This window comes from Phycodurus eques, chromosome 1 (genome assembly GCF_024500275.1).
Source record: "Phycodurus eques isolate BA_2022a chromosome 1, UOR_Pequ_1.1, whole genome shotgun sequence".
NCBI lineage: Eukaryota > Metazoa > Chordata > Actinopteri > Syngnathiformes > Syngnathidae > Phycodurus > Phycodurus eques.
This window is the reverse complement of record NC_084525.1, coordinates 47,571,388-47,588,325: the sequence shown is the minus strand read 5'-3', so window position 1 is coordinate 47,588,325 and position 16,938 is coordinate 47,571,388. Positions and strand designations below refer to the sequence as shown.

General features: G+C 42.5%; 1 long non-coding RNA gene across 2 annotated transcripts; it reads right to left on the bottom strand.

The window, feature by feature from the left end:
* Nucleotides 1-3,615: 3,615 nt before the first annotated feature.
* On the bottom strand, nt 3,616-6,253 carry LOC133397712 (uncharacterized). 2 transcript variants are annotated; one of them, XR_009767687.1, is made up of 3 exons: nt 5,877-6,253; nt 4,816-5,145; nt 3,616-3,736 (listed from the first exon to the last, which is right to left on the bottom strand). It is a non-coding gene; the product is annotated as an uncharacterized LOC133397712 (long non-coding RNA). The 2 variants fall into 2 exon arrangements; XR_009767683.1 differs by having other exon boundaries at nt 5,000-5,145.
* Nucleotides 6,254-16,938: the final 10,685 nt, after the last annotated feature.

The window sequence follows — 16,938 nt, the reverse complement described above, 5'->3', positions numbered from 1 at the left end:
CGACTCGAGTCCCCCCCATCACTGCTTTTAGGCTTTGGAAAACAAGAAAAACACAACAAATTCAACACACAAGGAGGGTCCAGTTGCTTTGCGAATTCCCATCACCCGCATTACTGAGGAATCTACACAGGGATTAAGAAAAAACCCAATTTCGAAGCCTTTTTCTTGATATCGTCACAATAACTTGACGAGCACTTAGGCAATTATGCGATTAGGCTAACAAGATGGCAAAAAAATGAAGCATACAGAGAAAAGATCCTTCTGTCTTCTGTGAACCATGGAAGACACTCCCTTTTTTTCATTGTCCTGCTGTGGAATGGCACAACCACAGTCCTCCCACTTTTTTGCCAATAAATTATGATACAATTCAATTATGAAATTTACCTCAGCAGATTAAGAGATAGGTATCTATGTATAAGTGCAGGTACATACAGAATGCAAGGTATGAACTCTTATGCGACCCTCCAGCATGAAAGTCGCACTGCCGTGCTTAGAGCTAATCGCGGGGCACACCTAGACAAACAACAACCCCGACCTCTGAACTGTGAGGTGGACGTGCTAACGGGTCGGCCACCGTGCCACCGCCTTTAGACCACGGCGACTTTATTAGTGGACTTTCACAGCAAAATGTATTTTGCCTGAATATCTCTGATGTTGGTTTTTATAACTGACATTTTTCAATAAAACAAAAAACAAAAATCTTCCAAACTTTACAAAAGGCCAGACCCCGGACGCGTGGGGCCCTGGTACACCATTGCAATTGTTCCCCTGACACGTCTCGAAATGTCGCATAGACACATATCACGTCACACGACACGTCCGACTTCTTTTTTATTACCCTATTATCTAATAAAAGTGTGCTTAATTTCCAAGTTCGCTTCAACCTGGCGCAGTCTTCCAGACAGCTCGCCCTGAGGTATCATTGTGTTTCCAAAGATGAGACACTAACACTAATAACCTGAAAGCATCACGAACAACTGGACTAGTAGCATACTGACCTAAAAGTATTGTCTTCACTGAAGCAGGAAGTACTTAAGTCATCATTTTGCCTCATCAATTAATGGCTGACACAAGAATTTCAAGTTTTTTTCCGTCTGTGCTGTTGACGTGGCAGGCCTGCGGATCTTCTCTTTCAGCCAGCTCATTTCATTCTCAGGGTATTGAGTCGATCGCAAGTGGACGGTTCTGGTTGTCTTAGAAGATGTGCTTTGGCCTCTCATCCGAGCAGCCTTCGTCAACTCGTGCAGCAATTGGAGCCACGACCCTAACAAAGAGTGGTATCATTTTTGGGAGCGCAAAACGACAGTCATTAAGATGAATGAAGATAAATCCCACCCTTGCTGAGCGGCAACTATCCGTCACCACAAAGTCGTTAGCTGGAAACTCTGTCGCTCTTTCTCATCCACCTTGCTCCTATTCCTTCAGTACGGTGGCCTGGATGTGCAAAAACATACAAAAAATTGGGAAACACTTTTACATTTCAGACAACAAATTAGCCACAGCCGAAATACTTTTACGTTTCAGGAACCAAATTGACAAAAACCGAAACACTTTTACATTTCAGACAACACATGAACAAAAGCAGAAACACTTTTACAAAAGACGAAACAAATTACAATTGAGACAACCCGGAAAGGAAACGTCGCATTTCCCAGATTGACGAGTAAGATTCCAACATGCATTCTGAGAAATCCCACTCCCTTCCTCTACAAGACGCGCCCCGCTTCAACATGATTGGCTCCTGCATCGTAAAAAAAAAGTTTATTACGGTTAGGTTGAGGACTCGGGTAGGGGTCAAAGCAGTTTAGGATGGATTAAGGTTTGGATTATGGTGGTTAAATCTGGCACACGTTAAGCGCCGGGACAGTGTGCGCGGTTTGGTAACTGTTTCCTTGAGTGGCAGCTTCCTTTCAAACATCCACACTTTTCCTTGAATTCTCACCAGCATAAGTTGAAGTCTGCCATCATAGTGCAGCGGCGCGTGTCCTGGAGCCAGTTAGATTGGAGCAGGGCGTGTCCTGCCAGGAAAATGCGTGGGATTCGTAATAATGTTGGACGTTCCCTTTCCGGGTTGTCTCAACTGTAATTTGTTTCGTGTTTTTGTAAGAGTGTTTCCACTTTTTTTTTATGTTGTGCGTGTGTTTGCCAATTTGTTATATTGCTGTGCACTTCCAGGCCACCGTACTTCTGGACTTCTAGTAGTACTTTTCACAAACGCCCATGTTTTGAGGGCCTTCCTTCCGCACCTATGCTCTCTCTCTTTGGCCTGTGGGCCGTTTGGAACATTATCAGCTCTGTGTCGTACGGTTCTGAATCTCTAACTCCCAATTTGTGTTCCGGTGCGCGGTATGAGTCAAAAAGTAAGTCGCTGTCAGTGTTTGTGGGCTTTCTGTAAACCCCCTGCGGTCTCCGATGTGGACATCAAGCTGTGATGAAAACGGCAACATCCTGTATTGTCTTGGATATCCTCATGTGCAAACTTGATGTTGTCGTCCACCGACTTAAGCGAGTTGCTCGGCGAAGGTTTGCACTCGTTGGCTTTGGGTGTGAACCAATGTGTCATACATATATCTGGACAAATGACTCAGGGCTGTTCCCTTAAGGGCGGAGATGGGCGGGACCCATGACGCCGCAATATTGCTTGCGCTCTCGCCGGGACAAGGTGACCACCGATTCACCCACAAGTCGCCTCTGTGCTCCTATACAGTATATTCTTTATCTCAATAAATAATGAATGTTATGTGTGTTTTTTTAAACACGGTTTCCTGTGTGTTGGGATCATTGAGGAGTGTAAGTGCCTTGTTATGGTGCTCCGCTGTGTTAAGGATTACTGTGCATCTCCCTTATCTCCTGGCAGGGTTGTGATGTTTTCATCCTTCCTCGGGAAGAGGCTGCGGCGCGGACGGGTTGAGGTTGGGGGCGCGGGGGGTGCTTTGGCATTGGCATGATTCATTATAAGAGCTGCTTCAGTCGCCGTGACCATATCGACCATTGGGACTTCTTGTGGCAAAATGAAACCCTTCAGGTCAAAACCTCCTTTTCTGATTTAATAAGTTCTCTGTCTGACAAGTTTTGTGTTCGTCTTTATTAGTTCAATTCCCTGCTTGTTTGTTTTTTGCCTACGGGTGAGCAATTTTCAAGTGCAGGTGTTATGTCTTAATTGTAGTTTCTGCAACTTTCCTGTTTGTCTTGATTTGGTTTTGCTGGGCTTTAGTTGTGAATGTGATGACCTTTTCACAGACCCCTTCAGGCAGAAATGTTCGTCATAACTAGGATTGGGCACCGTTTGAATTTGACCGATTCCGGTTCCGATTCCGGTTCCAAACAATTCTTGATTCTGATTCTTTCGTTTATCAGTTTATTTTTGAAAGGGAACAATGCAATTTCATAAAACACATGAAGTACACATGGTTAAAAAAGCCAGAATTAGCCAAAAGGGTAGTTTTCATCTGTAGTTCCCTGGCCATGATGTAAAAAAGCAGTAAAATACATCTACAAGACAATATAATACAGGATACATAATCAAACTATACTATTAAGAGAGAATAAAACCATAATCTTTTTGATCGTAACAAAAAAACAACATAACATACTTGCCTTTTAGTGTTGGCAGCTATAGGTGTTAACTAGCCACGTTTTCAGTTTTTTTGTGAAGGCCTTGTATGTTGTAAGCAGTTTAACCTCCTTCCACTCACCAGCGCTCCTCACTGACCAGGCTGACTTACTGAAAGTGCTCCTGCGCAGAGGAATGAGAAGGTCACCTCTGACAGAGCCTCGAGTGACACGCTCAGAGCTGTTTCTTTGGCTGATGCACTCAGCCAGAGGAGCTGGGGCCAAATCATGCAGTACTTTATAGGTCAAATTTAAATCTGCAAATATGTGAAGACTGACCCAGTTTAAAAGACTGTATTTTTTTTAAATTGCACAGTGATGATAGTGGCTTGGTTTTTTATCCATCACTTTAATTACTTGTTTGTACAAAACTTCCAATGTTTTTTTTTTTTGCATTCTGACCAGCCTGGGACCAACTGGTTATGCAATAGTTAAAGTGACTAAGAATCATTGAATGCAAGTAAAATTTTGCAGCTTCAGTTGACATTTCATTTCGAATTGCACGAAAATTTGCGAGGTTTAATTTGATATTTTTTACACAATTTGTCAATATGGGCTTTAAAGGAAAGCTGTGAATCTATTATTAACCCAAGATATTTGTATTGGCTGACAATTTGCATTTTTTTCTCCATTAACAAGTATGTCGGGGTCAGGTGATACTCTATTTGTTTTAGTGAAATACATGCCTACAGTTTTAGAAACGTTTAGCTGTAGACAGCACTCCTGCAACCAAGTTGTGACACAGGACATTGTATTAGTGAGTTTAGCAGCAACAGAATATTTGGAGCGACCATGAACAAAGAAAACTGTGTCGTCTGCATACATTACAAACTCTGCTTCAGCTCAAACAGTGGGGAAATCGTTGATATAAAGACTAAATAAAAGGGGGGCTAATATTGATCCCTGAGGGACTCCAGAGGTTAGCCTAAGAGACTCTGATCTGCAGTTGTTAACTGATACAGATTGTGTTCGGTCATGCAGATATGATTCAATCCAGCTCACAGCTTTGCGAGAGAAGTTAAATTTTGAGAGCTTGGTAAGAAGAACAGAGTGATTTACTGTATCGAAAGCTTTCCTGAGGTCCGGGTTGAACCCGGGTCCTCAGAACTGTGAGGCTAACCAGTCGGCCACCGTGAGCTACCTCCTATTGGCATTCCAAAATAACCTGATCCTCAATAGTATGTTAGCGGACGAAGGGGGTACCTGCTCTCCAATCAAGGGTCACTGTTGCACGATTATCCCCAATAATACGGCACCAAGCAGAAAGATCACCAGAGCCATGAAAGGTTTGCAGGCCATGTCTTAAATCAATGTCTGGAGTAGATGACTACTCATTCCATAGCCTGCTGAATAGGATGTTTGGTAACTGGAAAGGTCTCGTGCTCACTTGGGCGACTACCATCCTTGGTTGTCATTGCTGTGCTTGCTTTGTGTGGGTGTTGTATTATTCCTTTTCTCAGGAGTCTTGTCCTCAGGATTGTTCTCAAGACCTTTGAGGGGAAGGACCCCCACGGCCGATATCAGCTGCTGCCCCTGAAAGTGGACAACAATCAGCGTCAAGTCAGTAAACCAACAACCTGCAATACAGCAACACTATCAAGCTACATCCTGAATAATAATGTTATTTCCACAAATCAGAGTCTTCCCCTCTTTATCGTGCGTTAATGTGCATCATTTCAAGTGCTCGCTAAGCAACACATATCAAATTCCCGATCCAACATGCATTAACAACTCATTTCTCAAGTTCTCCCTACTAACTGAGCTCACCGCAAAGCCCTTTAGCCACATTCATTTCATCCATCGAAAACGTTTAGCCAGCTAGCTGTGACTGCTGTCTCTCCACACACACGTCATCCGCACATACATAACTCACGATTCACTCGTAACACACAAAAATACAGTTGTCCACTTATTATTTTCCACATCACGCAGATACCATACACACCATCTCAGATAGCAACTTGCACGCCATTCATTCAAACTCTGCGTGCAGCCCGAAGCGGACCGGGAACGCCTCGACATAGAGCGGCCCTCTCGGATCGGGTTGTAAAGGCGCCATAACACATCCGCGGCTCCACAAATTCAACAGCCTCCTTCATTCATACACCGAAGCGTTTTCTGACAACAAAAACATCCGGTACCCAGTCCATTACCACCACATCATTCGGGCATCGGCCCATCTCAGTGTGGTGCAGTTCCCTCTTCATTGTAGGGCCAACACTTAAATTCTGACATATATCACAAAAAACACAAAACACTTTTACCTTATGCAGAAGTTCAGGGTGCCGCCAAAAGCGCAACTTGTACAGCATTGACACATAATTCTCATGTGTCGGGGCGTGTGCTTCCTCAACCACTAACCACATGAACCTTCCTATAGGTAACACCAGTCTTCTAGGGCCTCTCGTCAGGCCAAACCACAGCTTCTCCATGTCATCATATTCAGCATCTTTCTTTTGCCACTCACGTTTGTCTTCCTCTGGTGCCGCCTCTTGGCGGTTGCGCAATACATCAACCGTTACTGCAGCGAGAAAGTCAATCAACTGATCCCGTTTAACAACATAGTTACCTTCAGCATCCATTTGATAGCCTGCTACCTTTTTTAGCCGAGGCATCAGCCGCACCATAAATAAATAATAACCTCTGACCTTCAGGTAACCCCAGTGCTCTGCACATGGCCAGGAGTTCTGCAGCTTGAGCGGAGGGTTTCACAAAATAATTTGTGGACCAAAGCGTTTGGAAGTCAGAATTTGGGTCTCCGCGATGTCTTCAGCGGCCTCTTGTTTTCAGGGATACTACGGCACGTTAACAAAACGCCGTCCTCATGGTGCGAGAGCTCTCTGCCATGGAATTGCGCCAATGTCACACGCTCCAACATCCCCTCGTCCACCGCGGTACCCTGAATACAAAGACATTCAGTACTCGGAGTGTACAACACATTAGGTATTTGACCTTGTTGCCAATCATTTGCCAAATGCCATTTCCTTACCATGGGTCCCAGTTCTCGGGCTTCATGACCTAGTGCAAGTGCAAGTGAAATGTGTGAAAAAGATGTCAAACTCAACATGAACCACTCACTCTGCTCTGGCGTCAAGGCTGCCACACCTCGCGTCAAGGCTGCCACACCTCGCTTCCCTATGTAAATACATGTACTATTGAGCATCCAGTTTTCACCCTTCTTCTCTGTAAACCAAATTGTCATTTTTATCATAGTAGAGTGTGAGATGGAGGGGATCGATCGAAGGGCTGTAGGAGGCAAGATAGTCAATCCAGGGCATCCACCGCAGGAAGGGCGAGTAGACGCCGCCTCCCGCCTTTGTTTTTGGTTGAAGTCAGGCCTAATAAATGTCAGTGGTCACTTCCGGAAGTTCATGTTGTACCATGTTCCATCCGGCGGATAATTTCCCACTCACAGTACATCACGGTCCCATTTGGGAACCGTATCGTCACTCCGTCCGGGATGCAAAGGATGGTAGCCCTGGTTTTCATAAGCAGATCTCTGCCCATCAGGTTCACTGCAGCCCCCCTTTTCATCAGGACAAACTGATGTTCATGTGTCTGTCCAGCAATTTCAGTCTTTAATGATGTCGAAATCGGCAGACTCATGGGCACCTCTGCAAAGTTTCTTAATCCACTCTTTTACTTCTAATCTCATTCTATTTCAGTGATACGTGCTAACCAGTTGTTGCATATCACGGCACCACTCTTCAGTTGCTTTTGTAGGGTGCTAAGCTTTCCACCTTTCACACACTCTTCTTTTGACCAAGGTCTGTAAACGAGAATTGTACTGCCTTTTTTGCCTCCTTCACCTTCATATGCAGGATTTGGCACTTCGATCATGGGATACAGGTCCCATTCAGTTCATCTTGCAATTTGGGAGAAGAGTCTCCCTTTTGACTCCCTTTTGTCTGCGTTCCTGTTGCATCTCATTGTCTTCATTTCTTATAAACAATCATTGTTTGTCATCTAGCTGACCTTTTTTCTGTTTTTTGTTTGTTGCCAGTGGTCACTTTTCGGGCCTGGGCTAATTGTAACTTCAAAATTTGTTCCTGCATGTCCTTTTCCTTGTCCAATAATTTGTGGTGTCTGTCAACAAAAAGTTTCAAATGGTGAGACACATGATGATTAAAGTAGCTATCTCCCCCTTTAATGAGGTCAGGGTCTTTAATAAGTTCAGTCCTAACTTCAGCTGGCAATCTGTCAAGCAAAGCAATTCTATAAATAACATTTGCCTCCCTTAAACGGGAGGGATGTGACCTTGTCTTATCTGAGAACTGGGATCCATGATAGGCTTGTAGTCCGGGTGCCTCGTCACCGTCGGCTCGGAGAGCGGGAACATGTCTCGGATGACCGCAAACATACGTCAGCACTCGCCAGGCTCGTGCTGTCCGTCAACTTTTTCAGCCCCTGGATCCAAATCTCACCAACAGCAGCCAATCCGGGCAGCCGTTTCTGAAAAAACTCAAAATCTTTTAAAGACAATTTTTGTATATTAGCTCACCTTTTTGAATGCGGGCTCGTGCGGAATTGATGGGAGTTTTATTTCCCCTCTACAATTGGTCTGTCATTTGAGCAGCTCCCTTGACCGGCAAAGCCGGATATAGGGACGTCACTGGGGGCCGTTTGCAGGAAGGTCCGCAAATTGTATTCAGTGGGGGAATTTGTCGCTCTTTTTTTTTTGTTTTCCGCTGAACAGCTGCCATGGCAGTGCACACCAGACAAAGGTAATTAATTTTTCTCCTCAATTTTTCATTTTCTATTTTCTTAATCAAATCTCTTTTCTCTCTCCACCCTGCAGCGCCCAACTTTTCCTTCAACTTTTTTCCTTTCTTTCAGAATAATCTCTCTTTCTTCCTTCTGAAACTCATCTGTTACGTGAAACAACTTACATTCCTTTTTCTTTTTCCACTTTGCCCACACTTCTAAATCCTGCTTGTTTCTTTTTCTGACTTTCTATTTCAATCCACAAATCCTCCAATGACTTCTGGTAATCAGTCCGACACATATCACATTCATTACCTCGACACTCGACTGTCCAATTCACAACCCAAAGCTATCTGTTCCTGCCCCAGACTTATACAATGTTTCAAACAGGAAGTATGGAATCGTCGTCTGATTGGTCCATGGTCCACTGACGTCATTGTTGCTATGCAGAATGATGGCCATTTGCTGCTGGCTCCAGACTCTGTCTCCAAATTCTTGCTTCTCATAAAGTTTACAGCAACCCCCCGCAGCCATTGTCGTCGCTAACAGATGTTCCCCGCGGCCTCAACATGCACCCTGCTGGAAGCGTTCCTGCATCACACCCCCACACCCTTATCTGATTTACATTTTAGCTTGATGAAGCCAACAGAACCACATCATCTGCAAAAAGCAGAGATGCAATACTGAGGCCACCAAACCGGACCCCCTCTATGCCTCGGCTGCGCCTTGAGATTCTGTCCATAAAGGTTATGAACAGCGAGCTCCCATGCACCCTCGAGGACCCTGCAGAGGGTGTACAGCTGGTCCACTGTTCCACGGCCAGGATGAAAACCACAATACTCCTTCTGGATCTGAGATTCGACTTCCCGACCGACCCTCCTCTCCAGCACCCCTGAATAGACCTTACCAGGGAGGTTGAGTAGTGTGATCCCCCTGTAGTTGGAACATACCCTCTGGTCCCCCTTCTTAAAAAGGGGGACCACCACCCCAGTCTGCCAATCCAGAGGCACTGCCCCGATGTACACGCGATGTTGCAGAGGCGTGTCAACCAGCACGGCCCCACAACATCCAGAGCCTTTAGGAACTCCAGGCGAATCTCATCCACCCCCAGGGCCTTGCCACCGAGGAGCTTTTGAACCACCTCGGTGACCTCAACACCAGAGATAGGAGAGCTCGCCTCAGAGACCCCAGACTCTGCTTCCTCATGGGAAGGCGTGTCAGTGGTATTGAGGAGGTCTTCGAAGTATTCCCCCCACCGACTCACAATGTCCCGAGTCGAGGTCAGCAGCGCCCCATCCCCACTATACACAGTGTTGATGGTGCACTGCTTCTCCCTCCTGAGATACACGCACACACACAAACGCACACACACACACACACACGCACACACACCTATACATGTCTATAGCCACCAGTGGGGACACAAGACTTGGCGGTGCATTGTGGGGACCACCCTTTCTGAAGGTTCTACAGCACTGAAAAAAATCAGGCAGTATACCAGAGCAGCCGGAAACACATGTGTCACTTTGAATTGCAAATAAGAAAAAGGAAAAATCCTCTCACCTCACAAGGGACCGACTCCTGGGGACCTGTCAGGTTTTAGCCACAAGTGGGGCACATATATACACACACTCTGATGTTTCTGTCCCCCTGTGACCACTTCACACACTGTCAGGTTTAACTTCCTTTATAGAGACATTAAACACACTGTCAGGTTTACCTTATTCTTTAGAGATCTTAAACACACCGTCAGGTCTAACTTACTTTGTAGATACCTTAAACACTGTCATGTTTAACTCACTTCGTAGAGACCTCAAAACAGTTGTATCAATCTCAAGACTTGTGAACAAATCTGGCCCAACACATTTGATGTGGCCAAATTTAAAAAAAAAAAAGAGCCTGGATCAAAGGCCAATTGCTACCTCATTTCCATTTTTTAAAAAACTTTCTTGTACAACATTCAGATTTCTTAGAGATGGTAAAATGTGGGTTTTCATTAGCTGTAAGCTAAAATTCTCAAAATAGTAAATAAAATCATAAAATGGTTTTATTCTGTCGTGAATCTTTTTTTTTTTTTGAACTTCAGAAATACATTAAGTTTTGTCATTTTAATCTATTGAGAACAACCTGTATTTGTCAAGAACTTTTCACCTTAAGAGGTGATGCAATTAACATACCATTTAAGGGTTCGATTCCTGTGCCATTTTCTCCACGCAAAGGCACTTGTCACAGTCACTTTTCCATAGAACAGTGCATGATGTAATGAACAATATCATGTGTATTTTAACAACAGCGATTTATGTGTTCCCACCAACGAGAAATGTAAACTTTTTTCTTATGAGAGGTGATGCGATTCTTCACATAGAATTTGATGGCTTGCCAGGTTCTGTTCCTCAATGCCCTTTTCTCCATGTTCAGGCACTTGTCGCAGTCTCTTTTGCCTGGAACATGGCATGATGTGATGAACGACATCATGTGCCTTTCTACTGAAGCAACCTCCACTCTATCCCATGCTCTTCTTTTGGCAACCTGTTTCTCTATACACAAAGTAGCTCTTGTTAAATGAGTTTATATTTTGAGCCGCTAATGTTGAAATTCAAACTCAAAACTGCAAAGCTAACTTTTAACCTCATAGGTTCGAGCTGAGCAGTTGTTGACTCTGGCAGTGTCACAGAGTCCTGCTGTGGTCCTGCATTACTCTCGCTCACATCTGGCCTTCTTGAATCACTCTCTTCTGTTGTGATCGGATCCTCTTTATTAAGAGAGAGAGGAAAAGAAAAGTAATTGCTGACAAACAAGTTAGCACAAGGAGGAGGTCGTCATTTGGCATTTCCATCTTATAAACGAGAGTATATTTAGATTGTTTTGCGTTTCAGTATGTAGACAGTATTTTATTGTTAATTTTTTTTTTTTTTTTTACAGTTTGTGTATAGTTTAAGGTGGTCACTGGCCTAAATTAACTGATTAGCAGTCATTGTAATACTTACTGTTGCCTGGCCAACCATGTGACGACTGGTTGTGAAACATCACATGTAAAAAACTTAAACAGTGTAATATAGTTATTTTAGGACTGAATTGAATGTTTACACAGACCATTTTTATGAAATCTGAAGCGATTGTAATGATGAGAATGTTCATTCAGCATTTGTATTCACCCATTCATTTACAAATTTTGACACATTGATAAAGTCATAATATTATTGTTCGGGAAGTCCCAATTTTCTTTGCACTGTGAGTTACCTGATTTTGATTATCTGCAGATATCGTCCCGATCATTATTTAGAAAAAATGAGTGCATCCAAATTGTCTCAATGGTCATTTATTTATTTATTTGTATTTTATTTGATTAAAACTATCCAAACATGATACCTTTTTATATGGCTATAATTGTAGTGCGGCAGTGGTTTTTTTGTTCACGTTAAGCCAGCTGCACACAATGTCGAACCAAATACATTATACAGTGCCCTCCAAATGTATTGGAACGGCAAGGCCAATTCCTTTGTTTTTGTTGTATACTTAAGACTTTTGGGTTTCAGAGCAAAAAAATGAATATGAGACCACAGTTGAGAAGTCCAGCTTTTATTTCATGGTGTTTACATCTAGATGTGATAACTCAGGACAGAGCACCTTTTGTTTGAAGCCACCACATTTCCAGGTGGGCAAAATTATTGGAACAGACATTAAATTGACTTATAGTGAATAACATTTAATATTTGGTGGCATAACCCTTACTTGCAATAACCGCATCAAGCCTGCGACCTATTGACTTCAGACTGTTGCATTCTTCACTTGAAATGCTTTTCCAGGCCATGACTGCAGCCTCTTTCAGTTCTTGTTTGTTTCTGGGGGTTTCTCCCTGTAGTCTCCTCTTCAGGAGGTAAAATGCATGCTATTGGGTTACGGTTGATTCACTTGGCCAGTCTAAGACCTTCCAATTATTCCCCCTAATGAAGTCCTTTGTTGTGTTGGCAGTGCATGATGAAGGTTCTCCCGATTAGTTTGGATGCATTTTTTTGTAAATTGCCAGACAAAATGGTTTTGTAGACTTCAGAATTCCTTCTGCTGCTACCATCATGAGTTACATCATCAATAAAGACTAATGAGCCTGTTCCAGAAGCAGCCATGCAAGCCCAAGCCATGACATTACCACCATGCTTCACAGATGAGCGTGTGTGTTTTGGATCATAAGCAGATCCTTTCTTTCTCCATACTTTGGCCTTTCCCTCACTTTGGTAGAGGTCACATCTTTGTCACATCAGTCCATAAAACCCATTCTTAAAAAAAATTCCAATATGGCCTTCCGATTCCTTTTGCTTCTGAGTGGTTTGCATCTTGTGGTATGGCCTGTATATTTCTTCTCTTGAAGTCTTCTTCAAACAATGGATTGTGATACCTTCACTCCTGCCCTGTGGAGGTTGGTAATGATGTCACTGACTGTTATTGCGTGTTTCTTCACAGCTCTCACAATATCTCTGTCATCAACTGCTGTTGATATCCTTGACTGACCTGTTTCGATGTCTGTTGCTCAGTACACCAGTAGTTTCAGTTTTCAGGACATTCCAAATTGTTGTATTGGCTATGCCCAATGTTTGTGCAATAGCTCTGATCGATTTTCCCCTCTTCTCTCAGCTTCAAAATTGTTTGCTTCTCACCCATAGACAGCGCTCTGGTTTTCATGTTTGCTTAACAACAAACTGAGTTTTCACAGATGAAACCAAAGCCATAAACAAGCACTAATGTTTAAGCAATCAATCTAAAAGGCAACACCTTCGCAACTAGAAACACCCCCTCAGTCCAATACCTTTGTTCACTTGAAAAGTGAGTTGGTTCAAACAAAAAGGTGCCCTGTCCGAAGTGTTTTTATTTTTTAAAATTTATTTATTGTTTTAAATCACAGCTAGATGTAAATACTATGAAATACAATCTGCAATTCTGAACTTTTGTTTCGTATTCATCTTTTGATCTGAAACCCAAATGTCTTCAGAATCAGAATCAGAATCATCTTTATTTGCCAAGTATGTCCAAAACACACAAGGAATTTGTCTCCGGTAGTTGGAGCCGCTCTAGTACGACAACAGACAGTCAATTTACAGATAGGCTTACATGGAAAAGGATGTAGACAGAAAGACAATGTCTTTCTGTCACTTTGGAGACAGAAACACATTGACAAAAAAAAAAAACAGTCACTGAGCAGTAAAGGGTTGCTAGTTATCTGGTAATGCCGGTACATTTTTTAAAATTATTTTTTAATTATTTTTTTTTTTTTTGACAATTGTGCAAAAAGATGCAGAGTCCTCCAGCACTTAGAGCAGTTTGAATGACTAATATTGCAATAGTCTGGTGCAATGACCATTGTGCGAGGGGCGTGTATGCGGTTTAAAGTGATGAGTCGTGCAGATGTTTAGAAAAAATATATATGAGAATGAACTGAAAATCAAATGAGGTATTTTTAGTAGCATTTTGTTGTTATTGAGGAATATATATTTCTATATAAAAAACACTTACCCAGTCGGTCTGACACGTAGGCTGGCTCATCGTCACATCTTTCCTCCTCTTCCGATCCTTCATTCTCTGTGAAGGATCGGAAGAGGATCGTATCACAATGCCAAATCCCAGTCCAAATATGCAGATTTGTACTTTGAAGAAAAACAAATTCGGTACCATCAGGATCAATGTCGATGTCATTGAGGGACTTGCCCTTCAATTCAGACAGACGCCCCTGCTCCAGAGCAATTAGGACTTTGCTAATTTTGGCTAACTGTAGGGTGCCCTCAGGAAGTCTGTAAAATTGTCTCTGGACCCTGATATCATGTCCTAAAAAAATCAACTAGTTGATCCAGCTCTGTATTCATGAGGTTAAGGTCTTTTTCTGACAATGAGGTCCAATGCCTCTTGAATTGAAAGGGTTTCACCTCTTATTTCTCGTCTCCAGAAATGCTGACATAGTTTCTTCTCTAGAGCTGATAGTACAACATTAACATCCTCCTGTGGGTCTGACGGCTTGTAGGACAAGTAAGCAGAAAGCGGAATTTTTTAGACTTCCCCAGCTCTCCGTCTGTTGAACAAAATAACTGGTCAAAATTACCTCTGTCAGTTCTGTACATGTCATGAGGGACAATTCAGAGGATAGTTTGCTGAAAAGATCTTTTTGGAGAATGAATATGAATAAAGAGTCTGAATCTTTGGTGAAGGGAAGTAACTGAGGTGTGTTCCACTTGGAGTCCTTCAATGTTCTAAGTGATGAGAATGATATCAATTCGTTCCATCTGGTTTCATACACTCTACGGAATGTCCTTGGTTCTTTTGACGCACTCGTCACTTTGTACATTTGCATTGCTTTCCACCAACATTGAAATCTTTTTCAAGCTATATCCGACTGTAAGCACCAGACTCGGGCATTTGTATGCATGTGTTTAACAGTTGTAATCTGCCATTACTTGGACAGCCTGGAGAACATTCATCAAATTGGCAGGTCGGATATGATCTTTTATTGTCTTCATGGGTGTATTTTCTCTAGAACGTATGAGTAACCTTCCCAGCTCTCGCAATTTTTGACGGATGTACTCGTGTTTGGCAACATCATGTCCAAGCCTGTTGTACAAATGTTTGCCATACTCCAAGATACAGGGATCAGATTTCACAGCTTGATAAACATTGTCCTGAAGCATATTGTTTAGCAGTTTCCAAAGCTCTCGCTTTACTCAAGGTGGTGGAGGTGAAGCAAATCCAGAGATGGCCTGAGCACGTGTTTTGCCAGGTTTCAGCGGACCACCAGGTTTGAATTTGCAGACCTTCATGTGCTTCCAAAGGATCTTTTTCAAAAAGAAGCCATGGCAATATGCACAATGGAGAAAATCCTGTATTTGAGATGCATCTTTTGGTTGTTTGCGTGGCAAAGGATTTCCAACACCAGAATTTAAAACATCAACGTTGTGGGCAAAGTTGCCCTTATTTCTTAAATATTCCATATGGATACGTCTCTCCTTTGAGCCTTTTGGAAAGGATACAGCCTTTGCAACATCTGGCTTGTCTTTATGGGCACGCTCCAGGTGTCTCGACATTTTTAATCACCCCCAACTTGCAGTACAAACAATATTGTTTTTTATTATAAATTCTTGATCCATCCTTTTGTCTTTATTTATTTTTATTTTTTTTACAAACAACAGGTATGGAAGGTAAGTCAGACACTCCAACCACAGTAGAAGCTCTGTCCGGTAGATGTTTCTTTGAGACAGGTGCTGAATTTTCCAACAGGGCTCCAGGGTCTCCCCCTCCACTCTCTTTTGCAGTTACCTGTACTTCTTTGTGTTGCTGGCCAGGATAAACGACTTAAACCGCTAAGTCTCTTAATGGAGGTGCTATTTTTTCTAATAGGGGAGCGCCCTCTCTTAACAGTTGGCTTCAAAGAGGTGTTTGCAAGTTCTTGCAGTGAGAGCCACCGCTCTAACATCCACCATGTTCCCTGTGTTTGGAAATCTCTGCATCTTTTGTTTCTGGTCACTTAAGAGGAAGATACTGTTGCTTGTGTCTGTATCATCCGAAGAATCACAACGACTTTTAGGGATGTATTCTTCTTTACTGCCATCAGAGGTGGAACAAAACAGGGGATCTGAAAAGTTCACATTAGTCATACACACTTGATTAAAAAATGTTTTAAAAATGTATATAAAATATATATATATATATATATATATATATATATATATATATATATATATATACACACACACACACGTATACGTAATACAAAGATCTTGATTTATTACACTAACTTTTTGGTACATTAATTTTTACAATAACTTTTTGGTTTATTTTAGTACCAGTATAGTGCTCAGAGATGCACAAATGCATGTCACATCCTTTGCAACACAGTGTATTGTGGGCAGCATCTTAGTCACTACAAAGCAGGTCATCAACTTTATTTTAAACTAAATAAGCAACATTTGAAAGGAGAAAAGCAGATGCTTGCACAGATATTAACATATCTCTGCATCTGCCTCCAAATCATATTTTCATTCAAGGCTTAACCTGGTTCTGGGTGATTGGACAAGTGTGCAGCCTGAACACTGAAGTGATTTTTATGGCTGCAAACAAGCGAATAAAGTGTCACAAGGTTGTTCGGAATCCTAATGGGAGACCTGATGGGCACTCTAGAGTGCAAACATGTTCAGTGTTACAGACTGTGTAATGCATTGTGTTTTGTTTACTTTATTAATGAAAGAGCCACATCACTGACAGTAAATGAGTTGTTGGCAACCGTGGTATCCACAAGTATTGACAGACAAGTGCATGTATAAGATACCAGCTGCACTAAACGACTGGTGGGTTCCAACAAAATCAGTAAAACCAGACTGCTTAGAAAAACATACTGGACACGAGTGTTGCACTGATATAACCTAATTTGAACAGTCTGGACAGGAGCAAATCTTCTTGACAAGAAAATCAATCAACATGAAAATTAGACAAACCGAGCCCATACCTGCATGATGGCAGAGGAAGGTAACGCAGTCGTGTCAGTGGATGACGGTAACGCAGTGGTTTTGGACTCAGCACATGACAGTACTTCCTGAAATTATGATTCCTCATTAAAAAGCACGTCATCAACAGTTTTTTAAAGAAAGC